Source organism: Myxine glutinosa, chromosome 8, assembly GCF_964187855.1.
Source record: "Myxine glutinosa chromosome 8, kmMyxGlut1.1, whole genome shotgun sequence".
Lineage (NCBI taxonomy): Eukaryota > Metazoa > Chordata > Myxini > Myxiniformes > Myxinidae > Myxine > Myxine glutinosa.
Window position 1 is genome coordinate 133,237,323 of NC_136268.1, and position 14,667 is coordinate 133,251,989.

At 45.4% G+C, this 14,667-nt stretch overlaps 1 long non-coding RNA gene across 2 annotated transcripts in view; it reads right to left on the bottom strand.

Moving 5' to 3' along the window:
- Positions 1-14,667, bottom strand: part of LOC137432129 (uncharacterized) — a 218,866-nt gene that overhangs the window by 76,085 nt on the left and 128,114 nt on the right. For both annotated transcript variants that reach the window (XR_013624397.1, XR_013624396.1), the window contains exon 2: positions 11,323-11,496. This is a non-coding gene — a long non-coding RNA (uncharacterized LOC137432129). The remainder of the gene's footprint in view (positions 1-11,322; positions 11,497-14,667) is intronic.

Here is a 14,667-nt window from a genome sequence, read left to right on the forward strand (position 1 = left end):
GAGCTTGATTTTCACGACATTTAATATCATTTAGATCGCCGGAATGGCTGACCACAAGATGATCGTGGTACCGATTCTCGGAGCCGACCCTCAAGCTGAGGGATCTGCATCGGAGTTTGCTCATTGGCTCAACACGCTGCAGAATTACTTTGCGGTTCACGAGACAGAGCCCACCGCTGCGATAAAGCTGTCCGTGTTACATTCCAAGGTCCATCACACTGTTTTCAAGAACATTTCTCGATTTGGGACGTACGCTACGGCCCTAGCCGAGCTGAAGCGCCTCTACGTAAAGACACGGAGCGCTGTACACGGCCGGCATCAACTCCGACAGCAACCATCTGAATCGATCGATCGCTTCGCGCAGGAGTTGCGCTACCTATTGGCAGACTGCGTGCAGGACGTCCGGACCCACGAGCAAGTGCAGGACGATTTGCTCCGAGATTCATTCATCTCCGGAATTAGTTCTGGAGTCTTGCGGCTCCATCTCTTGGAGGTCGCGGAGCTGACATTTACAGAAGCACTACGGCTGGCACGCGTATACACAGATGCCCGAGAACAATTGACCGCATATGATCACCCACGAGTCGTGGCGGGGACCTCGCAACTCGCGCGACCTGAGAGGGCTACCGCCGAGGATACGGAGGAGGACCCGACCACCACGACGGCCGAGTCTCTGGGAGCTCCGGAAGCGGACTCCGCTTCCGGCCTCACTGCTGCCGCCGCAGCCCGGCCACGGCCTGCCCGGTATGCAAAATGTTATTTTTGTGGAAATCGGCAGCATCCTCGCTCTGAATGCCCGGCCCGAGAGGCGACATGTCACCTGTGCTCCACCAAGGGCCATTTTGCAAAGGTCTGCAGAAAGGCCGCTCGGGGCACGCATTCCCGAGCGACCTTGAATGGGCTCAGCGCGGAGCCAACGGATCGAGCGCCAGATGGGGCGCCTTGCTCAGCTTTGAAGAGCCGCTCTCTTCCTCGCGGGCCTCTGGCTTCTCGCCCGACCTTGGTGAGATACATCGGGCCGCCGAAACAAATGGCGCGAATGCGACCGGTCACAGCGCATCCGACCTTGACTGGCGTTCGAACGCCTACTTCAAACAAGCGACATACTCCTACTTTGGAAATTCCTCTCGAAGTGCGGCAAACGCAGCACGTGACACGAGCCCCATCTGACGGCAGCTTTTGCGAATTACATGCACCCACTTTGGCATGTGAATCTGCAGATGGCAGAAATCTTTCTCACGTGACTCGAGCCCCATCTGACGGCAGCTTTTATGAATTACATGCACCCGCTTTGGCATATGAATCTGCAGACGGCAGAAATCTTTCTCACGTGACACGAGCCCCATCTGACGGCAGCTTTTGCGAATTACATGCACCCACTTTGGCATGTGAATCTGCAGACGGCAGAAATCTTTCTCACGTGGCTCGAGCGCCATCTGGCGGCTGCTCTTACGACCAACCCACACCCACTCTGGCAAATGAAACTGCTGATGAGCCAACTGACTTCAATGCTCCTGCTGAGGCCCAACCTGCCGACGCTGCCCGAAGGATTGCAGCCGGCGTGGGATCCACCCGCGAGGCGCGATCTTCTCGCCCGGCCGGAACTATACCTGCCGGGTCTGCCGGCCTAGCGCAGGCCTTCATTCCGCTCACGGTCGCGGGCGTTTTTGCACAAGCTTTGATTGATACGGGGTCCACGGATAGTTTTATTGATCAGCGACTCGTGCATCAACATGGGTGGCCGGTTCTCGGGACAACCCGCCGGATCTTCATGGCCTCTCAGCGACTTCGGTTGAGCACAAAAGGGGCGTGTCGATTGAAACTTGTGATAAACGGACGCACGTTCCCGGACATGTATCTCATGGTATTACCGGCCTTATGCGCTGACGTTCTGTTAGGACTTGATTTCCTTAAGCGGCATGGACGTTTGGAAATAGACTTCGGAGGGCCGGACACGCTCGCTTTGTGCGCCCTTGCTCAAATGGACATGGAGTTACTCTCACTGTTCCCCAACCTGACCACTGATTGTACCCCTGTAGCCGTCAAATCGCGGCGCTACTCTCGCGCGGACACGCAATTCATTGCGGAAGAAACGGCCCTGCTCTTGAAGGACGGTATCATAGAACACAGTAGGTCACCGTGGCGGGCCCAAGTCTTAGTGGTGCGGAGTGAGGCCCACCGCCGGCGAATGGTAATCGACTATTCGCAGACGATTAATCGTTTTACACAGCTGGATGCCTACCCCTTACCGGGGATGGACGCCCTGGTACGCCAGGTGGCCCTGTATTCCGTTTATAGCACTCTCGATCTGCGTAGTGCGTATCATCAAGTCCCCATCTCTAGGGCTGATTGCGTCTTTACAGCCTTTGAATCGGGTCAGCGATTGTACCAGTTCACGAGACTTCCCTTTGGGGTAACGAACGGCGTCGCTTGTTTTCAGAGAGCTATGGATGACCTCGTTGCGAAGGAGAATTTGACCGATGTCTTTGTCTATCTGGACAATCTTACGGTTTGTGGGTATGACCAGGAGCATCACGACGCTAATCTGAAACGCTTCCTCGAGGTCGCGCGGAAATATCGCTTAACCATGAATGCGGCGAAGTGTCAATACTCTCTACGCACGGTAGACCTTTTGGGGTACACCGTGACCCATGGCTCCGTCTCTCCGGATAAGGAGCGTCTGCGCCCTTTGCTCGATATGGCTCCGCCTAGCGATCGGGCTTCGCTGAAACGCGCTCTAGGGCTGTTCGCCCACTACTCAAAGTGGGTGCAAAATTTCTCCGCAAAGCTCCACCCCCTCGTGGCCTGCGACACTTTCCCCATGGGCCCGGCCGCCCTGGCGGCCTTCGAGGGCCTTAAAGTCGACATTGCTGGCGCCGCTGTCGCGACGATTGACGAGAGTGCCTCTTTCGTTTTGGAGAGTGATGCCTCGGATCATGCGATAGCGGCGACTCTCTCCCAAGGAGGCCGCCCTGTGGCTTTCTTCTCGCGGACTCTCACCTCCGCCGAGCGGAGGCATTCGTCTGTCAAAAAGGAAGCGTACGCGATCGTCGAATCAATTCGGCGATGGCGTCCGTATCTGCTTGGGCGGAGTTTCCAAATCATCACGGACCAACAGAGTGTTGCGTTTATGTACGACACCTTACATGCTCAGCGCATTAAGAATGAGAAAATCAGCCGTTGGCGTATCGAACTCGCCGACTTCTGCTACACCATCAAATACCGCCCGGGGAAGGATAACCTGGTCGCTGACGCCTTATCGAGGCCGGCCACTTGCGCGGGGGTTGTAACTTTGGAGGGGCTGCGCACTTTGCACAGCACTATGTGTCATCCCGGGGTAACGCGCTTCGCGCATTTTGTGCGCGCGGGCAATCTGCCGTCCTCGATGGAGGACATCCGCCGCATCTGCCGTGATTGCGCGATCTGTGCGGAACTCAAACCGCGTTTTTATAGCCCCCCTCTGGGGACACTCGTTAGGGCTACTAGACCGTGGGAGCGCTTGGCGATGGACTTCAAAGGGCCGCTGCCGATGTCGAGCAACTCTCGCTATCTGCTCACTATCGTCGATGAGTATTCCCGATTCCCTTTTGCTTACACGTGCGGGGATATGTCGGCTGCCACGGTTATTCGGTGCCTGCAGAATTTGTTTTCTATGTTCGGGTATCCGGCCTACGTGCATACCGATCGGGGTGTGGTGTTCCTGTCCCAGGAGGTGAGGGGCTACTTGCTCCAGCATAATGTCGCTTCGAGCTACACCACCCCGTACCGGCCCCAAGCGAATGGACAGATCGAACGCTTTAATGGGATTATATGGCGGGCCGTCATGCTAAGCCTTCGGACCCTCGGCCGAGGCCTCGATAAATGGGCGTGGTCACTGCCTGCCGCTCTAAACTCGATCCGGGCTCTCCTATGTACTGCCACCAACCAGACTCCTCACGAACGACTGTTCCACCACCCTAGAAGCTCCGGCAGTATCCAATCTTTACCCAGCTGGCTCGCTGAACCGGGGCCCGCCTATCTCAAACGAGCGGTTCGCGCTAGCAAGTACGACCCCCTTGTTGACAAGGTGCAGGTCCTCCAGGCTAATCCCGAGCATGCTCGCGTGTTAACGGTGGATGGCCGCGAGTCTACTGTCTCCGTACGCCATCTCGCCCCATGTGGGGACGACGACAGGGATATCGACGAACCCGTCTACGAGTCTATGGACTCTATCGAAGCTTCCCCTATGGAACTACCACTGTTACTCCCGTCGTCCCCCGCTCCCGTGCCCGAAGGCGCAGGGGCGCCCCCTCCGACTCCAACCTCCGGCAGCTATTCCGAAGCGGGGGACTCCGGGCTAGGGGACGCCGTGCCCGGTAGATTCCGAACACGAACTGGCAGGGAGGTTCGCCGCCCCGACCACTACGGGTGGACCGACTGACCTGGATTGACGTGACCCATTCGTTTATTGCTGATGCTTGCTTGCAACCTGCCGAGCGGCAGTATAGTTCTAACGGCGGGGAGAATGTAGTGAAATTATACCAAGGTGAACCCAGGGGTGCTCGCTACGGAAGGGGGCGTCTATAAGACCCGGGACAACCGGGGCGCGCCGACACTTCAGCGGAACTCACTGTGACATTATCCAGTAGTTTGAATGGTATGTACGCCCCAAATGCTGCGCTGACAATGCGCTGCGCTAACCATTGTTATATTGCATCGACCATTGCTGCTCATGAAATGCTCTGATTTAATGCCTGTTGCATGCATGTATTCTTACAGGATGTACTGCAGATCTAAATGATATTAAAACCTACCCAGAGGTCAAGTCGTGTCTGAGCTTGATTTTCACGACACATCTCAAAATACAACGCCCGTCCAGGTCTGCGTTGTACGTTGTACTAAACTTGATGAAAAAAAAAAACTTCAAAGTAAAAAAAAGGAAAAAAGAATTGTACATTTTATTAATTAGTGTTCTCCATATTCTTATAATAAACGTTTGTTGAAGATTTGATGACAAAAGCTCAATTGGTAAAAAAAAAAAAGTGATGGCCTGCGTGCGCGCGCGCACACACACACACACACACACACACACACACACACACACACACACACACACACACACACACACACACACACAATTGCAAATCCCTATTTCCCACCATGCAGGGAGACAGTAACATAATTTTTACTTAATGGGACCTCTGACCTTTGAACTCTTGACCCCATAATCTGATCCACTTATCTTTAATCATACATACTTGGTACGAAGTTTGACTTCGTTCCCTTCAGCCATCCTTAAGTTATTGTGGTATTGCCCTTTAAGTCTCTTCCTGCTTAAGTACGGACAGCCGGACAGACAACCCGATCATACTCTTCAAACAAGGTTTACACCGATTTCAGAACTGAGCACTGACATGAAGATGACAGACACGAGTCAGTGAAAGGCCATGAAGGGGACATGCCCAAGGACTAGAGAGAGATGCACTTGTACTAGAGGACATTACATGGGAAGGTTTGCACTTTAGAGTCGACATAACATGGCTTAATACAAAGGGCTGGGGATGCAATACACAAATGGTGCGTCATTGAATCACAAAGTGTGAGTGACAAAGTGTGATACACAAAGTGTGATTGTTCTACAGGTTGATGAAGGATTCTGAAATAATGCTATTGAAGTCCAATAGTTCTACTATAGCTGTAATTATATTAAAAAGGAGGCAAGAGGGATAGTGGTTGGGCAAAGACTACAACATAAGTGACTACTGTATAGTTTTATTTTTCCTTTACATTTGATCATTTGATTGAGTTTGAATTGTTGAATTGATCATCCAATTGTATTCCGAAGCAACTTGGAATTCATGAAATAACAGTGATGTTGAAAAGTCAGGGTATAAAACATTAATCATTGGCATCGTTATCGCTGGGCTGTACTGATGCCACACTGGAACTTTTGGGAGTTGTCCTCCATGTGTGTTCTATGTGCTACACTATTATTTTGGCTGGGCTATGCTGGTCACGTGCTTTCTAGAGCTGGAGCTGGAGTTGTGCTGGGCTGGACCAAATGCTGACCTGCGTTAGGTTAGCAAACACGTACGACTGAGTATCTTACCATAATTCACCAAATGTCCGTCTGTCCGTTCCCAGGTACCGCAAAAACGGCTCAACCGATCGCAACGAAATTTTGGGTGGGTAATCCTGGGACCCCCTGGAGTAAAATAGGCTATGTTGTTTTCCCAATTTTCCAATTTTTCCAAACACGATGGAATAATATTTACCGATATGAACAGTGATGTGGCTTTTATTGAAATTCTACAAATACTGTTTAGATTTTGATGATTTGCGTGTGATATGATTCAACGGATGTTTATATGAATCGTTTAAAATAAAAAAAAGCCTTCAATTTCTGATATTTTGCCTTTTCATTTGGGCCTCCCAATTGAAGGGCCCGTTGGGCGGGTACCGTTGCTAGTTTATATAATTTTGCACATGGGTATTGGCACCATATTCGAAGACACCTATTGTAATATGAGCAGGTGGACCATGGTCAAAACTGGGCTTATTTGCCACAAAATTACCCTAGTTTGTGCTTGGAACAACGGTTTTTTAGGTCACTTGGAATCGGGAAGCTCATGGGATGGCGCATCGTCCGTCCGTCCATCCATCTGTCCGTCACTCCATAAACACTTGCAACGTCTTCTCCGAAACTGTTGATGGGATTGTGACCAAACTTGACATAAATTATATTTGGTATGTTGCAACTCAAGTTTGTTCACGGCATGAAAAGCATGGGTGTCTAAGGAGGTCTCCGGGGTTCTAAGTGGATCCAAGTTTGACCCACAAAATAGGTATTTGCTTTCTTCTCTGAAACTACACACACAATTCCGATGAAACTTGACCACAACCTTCACCACCGTGATGTACCAAAGTTTGTTCAAAGCATTAGAAAAATCGGGGTCCAAAGTGGTCTACGGGGATGGGTGGGTGGGGAGGGTGGCGAGGGTGGGTTTCCCAAAATAGGTATTTTTTGCTCGTTTGTTTGATTAAAGACTTATTATTACGTTAGTATGATTCGACATGCTGGATTTCCTATCAACCATTGAAATTGGTTTAAAATATCTTAAGTCGGCATAGTATACTGCTTTACTGTACCAGGTGAGTGCCCAGGGGTATTGCCCCTATTTTCTTATTGCTTCAGTGATCGTTTCCCTGACTTATAACACTTTGACGTGCCATGCTATGTCCGTGTGACTGCCATACGATGGTGCAGGTTGGGATGGAAAGTACAAACAGTAAAAGATAAAGAAATTGCCTGCTGGGGTTTGAAAACAACAGGTAAGACGAAATCCTGATTCACCAGGACAGAATAAGAAATAGCTTCATCTGTGAACCTGCATTCATCAGTAAAATATACTTGGGAACTGGAGTGGTAACCCAGCTGTTGTCTTCCTGATGAAATTTACAGACGTCTACATACATATTTTGTAACTCACACACATGGACAACATTTAATGAAGGGGTTAATTTTTAATATGTTCAGCTTCAGGGGCCACACATCCCATGGATGTGGTCTCCCTCAACCCTCTTTATTATTTTATTACTATTCACCACTGCCCCGAGTCACCCTGTGGCCCCATATCATTGCCCCAGGGGTTGCGGAATGCGCTCCAAGCTATGGAGGAATACTCACCTGGGTCAAGAGTGCCAGAACCTTGGAGTTGAGTGTCACTGAGAATGAGGAATATTTGAATTTGGTTTTTCACGGTTTAGTCATGGAGTACTTTTCAGCCTGAGTTTGACTCAGTTCTGGAGAGGCTCACTGGGTATATGGAGCACGCATCTTAGAATAAACCTGAAGTCATTAAGGGGCGTGAAGTCTGGCAAGCCAAATTGGAGCTCGGATTGCGCTTGGCGTGCCAGAACCTGCTTTAGTTAAACCAATGAGAGACCACATCAGTGTTACGGGAGCCGGACCGGAACACCGGGCGACCATCATCACCCCATCTTCGCTGAGATCTTTCCTTTTTCCTCCCATACTTCCCCCTCTGCTATTACTTTCTCACTGATACTTCCATTATCCACGAGAGTAGTTTATTTCATAGTAATAATCTGTGTTCTGTCTTGTTGGGCTCCATCACACACTGTGTCTGCAGACATCTATGAACGTAGAGATTTATTTATACATGTATGTGATTCTAACTATTTTTTTTTTTGTTATTAAATTGTTTGAGCATGAAGAAGTTACATGGTTTCTGCCACCTTTAGCGCAGAAAAAAATAAGGGCAATAGGTCTGGGTGCTTACCTGGTAATATAATACAGTATACTACAGTATACCATAAAAACATTGCCTCAAACAGGGAACCATGATTGTCATGGGGCCCGCAAGGCTAACCCCTGCTCCAGCGGGGAAAATGGCCTGAAAACGATCATTCATTCATATTCATATACTACACAGAATAATTTAAAGCAGTATCACGTTATTTTAAACCAATTTTAATGGTTGCTAGAAGACAGGGCAGCATGTCAAATCACACTAACACAATCATAGGTCTTTAATCAAACAAACAAACAAAAAAATACCGATTATGGGGACAACCCCCCCCTCCCTGCCCCCCCCCCCCCCTAGTAAACCTCCTCAGGGCCCCATTTTTTTAAATCACATATACATTATATATATATATATATATATATATACAGTCACTTGAAAAAGTAAGTACACCCCATGTAAAGTTTTGACTTTTTCAACATATTTCAACATACAGATATTTGATCTTCATTTCAACAATATTAATAGAAAAAGGTGATATAATATAACAAATATCATGAAACATTTACATTTTGTAGACCATTGTATAATTTAAATAAACATAAATGCAAATTTCACATGTGGAAAAAGTAAGTACACCCTTGGCTCTAATAGGTGGTATTGCCCCCTTTGGCAGAAACAACCTCAAGTAGGCGTTTCTTATAACTGTCGACCAGTCTCTGACATCGACTGGGAGAAATTTTTGCCCACTCCTCCATGCAGAATTCTTTCAGCTGTGCGATGTTTGAGGGGTTTCTTGCATGAACAGCTCGTTTCAAATCCCCCCACAACATCTCGATGGGATTTAGATCCAGGCTTTGAATTGGCCATTCCAGAACCCTCCATTTCTTTCTTTTCAGCCATTCCTGGGTGGATTTACTGGTATGTTTAGGGTCAGGTCCACCTTCGGTTGAGCTTCAACTTTCCGACAGATGGCCCCACATTATCCTCAAGCACCCTCTGGTACAATGAAGAAATCATAGTGGATTCTATGATGGTGAGCTGCCCAGGCCCTGATGCAGCAAAGCTGCCCCAAACCATAATATTTCCACCACCATGCTTTACAGTTGGTATCAGGTTCTTGTGATCAAATGCTGTCTTTGGTTTTCGCCAAACATGTCTTCTGGTACTGTGGCCAAATAGCTCTACCTTTGACTCATCTGTCCAGAGCACATTGTTCCAGAAGTGCTGGCCTTTGCCTAGATATTCATTGGCAAACTTTAGTTTTGCCCTGATGTTCTTTCTGGACAGCAAAGGTTTCCTCCTGGCACACCTCCCATGTAGATCAAATTTGTGCAGCCTCTTTCTAATGGTAGCCTCGTGCACTTTGACATCAACAGTGGCAAGAGCTACCTTTAGGTCACGTGATGACATTCTGTGGTTCTTCGAGACTTCTTTCAGCATCTTGCGGTCTGCTCTCAGGCTGAACTTCCTGGGGCGGCCTGGCCTGAACAAGTTGGCAGTTGTTTGGAATCTTCTCCACTTGTAGATGAACTTCCGGACAGTCGAATGATTGATTTCAAATTGTTTGGAGATCTTTTTAAATCCCTTCCCAGACTCGTAGGCATCTATAACCTTCTTTCTGAAGGCCTCAGAGAGCTCTTTTGATCTAAGCATGGTGACACCGCACACTTCAACAACAAAGAGCAAACCAAACTAAATGTCTGAGGTTTAAATAAGACAGGTTCTTCCAAGATCCTCTCTGACTATATTCTAATAATTTGCACCTGAGCTGGTGCACCTGATTCTAATTTTAGGTATTTGAAGTAGTGATATATGTAGGGGTGTACTTACTTTTTCCACATGCGAAATTTGCGTTTATGTTTATTTAAATTATACAATGGACTACAAAATGTAAATGTTTCATGATATTTGTTATATTATATCACCTTTATCTATCAATATTGTTGAAATGAAGATCAAATAGCTGTATGTTGAAATATGTTGAAAAAGTCAAAACTTTACATGGGGTGTACTTACTTTTTCATGTGACTGTGTGTGTGTGTGTGTGTGTGTGTGTGTGTGTGTATATATATATATATATATATATATATATATATATATATATATATATATATATATATATATATATATATATATATACTGTAGATATATATATATATATTTTATATGTGCTCCTATCTGAGCAATTGTCTCAAGGTACTGTGACAAGGAGGTTCAAGTCCCTTACACTGTGTTATTCATTTTTTCACCTTCTACTGATGTCCTCTTTATTTGTGAAGTCGTCTATGATCTTCAATAAAGTTTCTATAAGTTTATAAAAGTCATATATTTATTTATGTAATAGGGACATGTGGATCAAACATGTTTGTCCACAAACTTAAATGAATCATTGTACGAAACATCACTGTTTTGCTCAGTCAGATAAGGACAATACCGCAGAATGCCTAAAATCATAGCAGATTTCCCATTTCAGCGTTACAATAAGGTTATTATGTCCTGTCTGGGAACTTGGGGGATGATGAAAGAATGCTCATATTTGATTCTGTGGTTCATTGACCAAATGGCTTTCAAGGGAGATTTGTGTAACCAACATGCAAATAGCCTTTGTGTTATGGCTTGTGGGACCCAAGGACAAACAATCAGGCACATGCTCATTTTCTGGTAATATGAAGCTGGCTGTGCAACCCACGTTGAAACAGCATGTTATTGTGGTTGAAATTGACTATTATGGTGTATGATCAGATCAATGACCATGACATTTGGGATTTGTGTTTCATTAGAAACCAAGATGGTAAATTCTTTTCAAAAACAATTAAGGATTGTCAAAAACATAACTTGTCATTTGACATGGTTTAACTCTTCAAGAATATTTCTGTAGATCGGGCAGTTAAAGTTACAAAAGAGCAGTTAAAAACAGTCAATCGATTTGAAAATTATGGGCCAAAACAGTCAATCAACACAAGATGACATTGCTCATTTCCTGGAAAAGTACTTATGAAGCACAAAATTTGTTTGCCTAGGTCAAGAGATCTTCAGGATAGCTATGGGGTCTCTAGTTTGTGTAGTTGTGGCTAACCTTGGTATGGAGGAACTTGAACGCAAGACATTTGAGATGAATGAAGATTGCCTCCCTCGATACTGAAACCCTTAAATGTTGACAACATGTTTGCCATTGTGCAATGGTATCAAGTTGGGCATCTTCTGGAGCAAGTGGGTCAGGTACTCCCCAGGATCAGCTTCACAAAAGAATCTGTGGAAGACAAAAAAAGAAATGTTCTTTTTTGAAGTAAAGGTTCTCCAAAATCCAAATGTTTCATTGAGAAGATCAGCATACAGCAGGCCAACCCACACAAACAATACGCTAGATATTCATTCCTGCAATCAAATTAGCCACAGATGCAGTGGTGATTGCATTATGAAATCACATGCTTGGAATGTGTTACCTACCAGGGATACTGCTGGAAATTATAATGAATGTCAGAAGAACATACTGAAATAATATTGTTACATCTTCAGGTTAAAGGTCTACTACAAGGGAATATTTCTTATTACAAGGAAATATTACAATTACATTACAAGATTATTACAAGATTATTACAAGATTATTATTACAGATTATTACAAAGAAATATTTCTGTACAAGGTATGGAAGGAATCCGCCATTGCGGAGAGTATCAGAGAGTGGTACAAGAGGTTTAAGGAGACTGGAAGTTGTCAGACACAGAAAAGTACCGGTCGACCAAGCACAAGTGCAGCAGACGTTGAACGAGTGCGTTAATCATTTCTACAAAGTCCCAGAAAATCAATCCTACGCGCATCCAAAGAACTGGGACTAACAACCATCACTGTACACAGGATTTTGCATAAAATATTGAAGCTTTATGACTATAATGTGCAGATTCTGCAGGAACTCAAACCAAATGACGGATCCAAATGCAAGGCGTTTGCCATGGAAATGCTCAGTCGCATAGAGGATGACGAAGATTACCTGAAAAAGGTCATGTGAACAGACGAAGCTTGCTTTTATTTATCGGAGAAGGTCACCTGGCACAATGTGAGGATCTGGGGCTCTGAAAAGCCCCCCAGGGTCATTGAACACAAACTCACACACACACACACACGACAGTCCAATAAAATACAACACTGCATGCGGATTGACATAGCTTAGAAACCATGGCATGGAATATGCAACATCATAAAGATGTCATTAAAAGACTGGATCGTAATTTGCAACAACTTTGGGTTGGCATATTGCTCCACATCGAGGAATGTTGAAAGTTCTGGTTTGGTTAATATTACGTGCCTGTCATATGGTTTAGAGTTGGGTTGGGATTGAACCAAAACTAGACAACTGAAAAGGTAAGTTTGCTACACCTCTCGCAACACCCTGTTAACAACCCTCCTATGATTTTATCTGCCTTCCATAGATATTGCTAAATATTATCACAAACAGGATGAAAAGATTGGACAACCTTACATCCTACGTTACTAGCAACGGTACCTGCCCTAAGGGCGGGCCTTCAATTGGGAGGCCCAAATGAAAAGGCAAAATATCAGAAATTGAAGGCTTTTTTATTTTAAACGATTTAGATAAACATCCGTTAAATCATATCATACGCAAATCATCAAAATCTAAACAGTATTTCTAGAATTTCAATAAAAGCCACATCACTGTTCATATCAGTAAATATTATTCCATCGTGTTTGGAAAAACTGGAAAATTGGAAAATTGGGAAATTAGAAAATTGGGGGAAAAAATGGAAAAACAATATAGCCTATTTTACTCCTGGGGGTCCCAGGATTACCCACCCAAAATTTCGTTGCGATTGGTTCAGCCGTTTTTGCGGTACCTGAGAACAGACAGACAGACAGACAGACATTTGGTGAATTATAGTGAGATAAGAAACGCACATGCTTTTTGTCTGCCTTTTTCATAAGCATAACCTTTTGTACAAAGCCTATCTGTTTGTCGTAAACAGAGTGGTATAAAGACCAAATTTGCATTCCATCATCAACATAAATGTAACACGAGAGAGCAAATTAACCTAATTCTCTGTGGTAAATTATAAACATCACCTTAACCCTTTCAGTGCTTCACCAAATTGTGCTATACTGGCAGGGCCGCAGCCACCCAGTCCAACAACCAAATATTGAATGACATGACTATGTACTTTCACAAAAGTTTGAATGCAGAGCAGGTCATTCGGACAAAGTGTCTGAGGACATGTTCATTATCCTGGAAATTATGATTACAATAATTCTGGATTCATGGCAGCCTTGTTGCATCTGTTGATGGCCCATTGTGCTGGTGCTGTGTGATTACGACGATGCTGGCGGAGAAGGCAGCTTTGTCGAAGAGGCAATTGCTTGGCATTCATAAATTGAGGCCTTGCTCTGCACTTGGTCAAAACGAAGCACCGCTAGCTGAGATAACAACACTCATTTGAATACACTCTAAAATTAACTTAGATTACCCAGGATAAACCAAATGAGTTATAAAAAAAACAGTCTTGCAATTGCAGCGAGAGTGTGGAAAGCTTGTAGTCTATCAGAGCGGATATCCTGAAGAGCATTTAAAGGTCACAATGACATTAAAAGCTGTGAAAAACTCGAAGCAACATCCTTCTCAAACTAATTGTTATCATCTGTCAGTGACTTTTCATCACCTCTGGTTAAAACACCAAAGTCTTGTTGAGATTTCCTTAACTGACGGACCCCTAAGGGTCACAAATATACTGGTTGTAGTTGGAGTACCAAGATTATCCACAAACTCGGACAACTTTCCACAGCAGCCAGGTTCATGTCCAATATTTCCACCGCCGAAAAGTCTTCATTCAAGACCACTACAGGCACGTGAAGACTGCAGGAAGTACAGTCTACAGAGTGGCCACAAAGTCCCTATGCATAATAGTGTGTCCTATGTTGCTTATTACTGTTATTACTTGCTCAAGGACTTTGTGGCCACTCTATACATGTCACAGAGCCCAGAGGCCTAGGCAAAAATGGTGGAATCGTTGATTGCTCCGTCCTCAGCACACATGTCTGATATAAGCTTTCCTTCCCTCATACATACAGTACTTCATCCCTTCTCTCAATTTTCTTTCCTTTTTTAAAATCCCATTGGTCCTCAACTCTTCTATCCGATCCATTTCCTCCTTCCTTCCATTCCCTTTCTCATTTTATTTTTTAATCTTGTACGTAATCACCACACCATGTGCTATCGAGGGAGGCGCAAAGTGCCCCCCAACCCCCCCCCCCCCCCCACCGATCCCTTTATATAAGGGATCGTTTCTCTGAATGCAGCTTTAACATCGGGACTGAAAATTCGTTTCTCGGCTTCTACTGGACGAAATCGGCTGCAAATTTCAGAAGTAAATGCTTTGTACATCGAGGTAATATGTTCCCAATTTCACTAAAGTCT